This window comes from Vombatus ursinus, unplaced genomic scaffold (genome assembly GCF_900497805.2).
Source record: "Vombatus ursinus unplaced genomic scaffold, bare-nosed wombat genome assembly UNPS02014830.1, whole genome shotgun sequence".
In the NCBI taxonomy this organism is placed as follows: Eukaryota; Metazoa; Chordata; class Mammalia; order Diprotodontia; family Vombatidae; genus Vombatus; species Vombatus ursinus.
In genome coordinates, this window is record NW_020954608.1 from 7,252,761 (window position 1) to 7,254,908 (window position 2,148).

At 39.4% G+C, this 2,148-nt stretch overlaps 1 pseudogene; it reads right to left on the bottom strand.

Annotated features, from left to right (window-relative positions):
* Positions 1-202: 202 nt before the first annotated feature.
* On the bottom strand, positions 203-1,928 carry LOC114025183 (annotated as a pseudogene).
* Positions 1,929-2,148: the final 220 nt, after the last annotated feature.

Consider the following 2,148-nt stretch of genomic DNA (forward strand, 5'->3'; position numbering starts at 1 on the left):
TTTTTTCACTTGAGGTCATTTTATTTCTGAGACATCCCAAATAATTGTGACTATTTCATGGTAATGAAAACAAAGAACACAAGCAGTGACACTCTACATTCTGATGGGATGACAAAAAAAAAAGATGGATCATTTCATTTAGGGAAGTTGTATCTTTCCATTAAGCTGTGTGTATCCTTTCCTATTGTCATTCACTGGACAGTTAGGGTTTACAGCACTGAACTGAGAGTGGCTACAGGCATGCATCTCAGGTGTGGTATCTGCTCAAAATCCAAGTTAAGAATCATTCCAAGCTCAAGCCATACCCTCTATGAGGGCATGTACCATATTTTCTCTGTTCTGGGTACCAGAAGTAGGGAGTGGGATCAATTCCTTCTCTTTTAAATCCTTTAGCAGTTCTTCACTATTCCAGATATGCATGGACCCTCCCACAATCTCACCAACATTTGGCATCAACACATTTACAAATTGAGTAAGCCAGGAATCCTCAGGACATTGCTGCATAAAGAAGGACTTGATCTCTACAGGAAATCAACACAGCAAGACTGGCTCATTAATGGTGTCTGTCATCAGTCTCTCAGGGGCTTCTGGGATATCCTCTCTGAATTCATAGTAGGCATTATCTTCCTTCTTTACATCATGTTCCTTTAGCCACACAATGGCATCTGAGTAGTTCGTCTGTTTGAAAGTCTTTTGAAGGGTGTCAAAGTCAGGTTGAGGTCATGTAATAAGCTTGCTGCAGACTATTTCAAGACCCTATCTACTACATCACAAACCAAGTCTTCCCAATGGTTTAGAAGATGATCAAAAGTCAGAAAAGAGTGCTCAGCTTCAATGTGACGGTACTGTGCTAGGTGCCTTTGTGTCCTGGACTGTTCTGTATAACTGAGTAATCAATACAAAAGACATCTCCTAAAGCTGGGATGAAAGTCTCCAAATATAACTGTGATAACTGAGTCAAAAATGCCTCTTTTCTAAAATAGTCAAGATCAAAAAGTGTGACACCACTTTCCACCTGTGTTTATACTAATGTTGTGGGAGTGACTTCATAATATCCCCTATCAAAAAAAATGATCTCTAAAACATGCAATGACCACTAAATGTGCTTTCAGGATTTTGGACATGTTCTCACCTCAGATCATCACATATCTATTATTAAACTGGACATCTACATCAGACTCTTTGTTTATCAGGTTTGTTTATCAGTTCCTGATAAACAAGGGCTAAGTCAATCAATTCCTAATAGTCACAGCTCAGGCCATGGCCTCCTGGTGCCTGCTTGCCTTCTGGTATAAGATTGAATGTTCCATTCACTGCCACACTACTCTCTGTAGACAAGACTGCTCCATTATAACACTGGCACAGTTCATCTGACAAGACACATTAAAGATATCCTGTACCACTTCTTAACATAAGAAACATTAAATTCTTCCCTTGCCTACGTAACCTATGAACCCAGCCAAACGTCACTCATTGGCCTTGATGTGCTTCTAAAGCACAAATCTTTATACACTTTGCCTCTAGAAGACTTCGATCCTGTTTAATGGTAATTTCCTTTACTTCCTCTCAGTTTCTTTCTCTTTTTAAATTATCTTCTGCTAAATCATAGCTGAAGAACATTGATACATATATATATAACATTTTTATAATTTAACATTAATATATGTAATGTATCTCTCTCTATATATATATATATTAATGTTCTTCATCTATGATTTGGAAATAACATCCCATCTCTCATTTCCTTTTTGTGAATCCACAAAAATGGTATGAAATGGCATGAAATGGCTCCTTTCCTGCTGTTATCAAAGCTTTTAGGCCTGTTTCTCTTTTGTTCCATCATCAGTTGCATCACTCCCCCCTCGATATAATACCTAGACTTCCCATAGCCTGATTCAGGCCACCTTGTGAGTCACCTCCACAGCCATTTCAGTCCAGCCTCAATCTCATTGGGCAGCGTGCAGCAGCAGGGGCAGCACCTTCCCAGATTACCCTATGTGCTATGTTGCTATAAATATCTTAGAACACTTAAGTTCTTTTCCTATTTCCATGGTCATCTTTGGAAATAGACTTACTAGTTGCATTGCTGAGCCAAAAGGCATGCCAGGGGTGGGGAACCTGTGGCCTTGTGGGCACATGTGGCCTTCT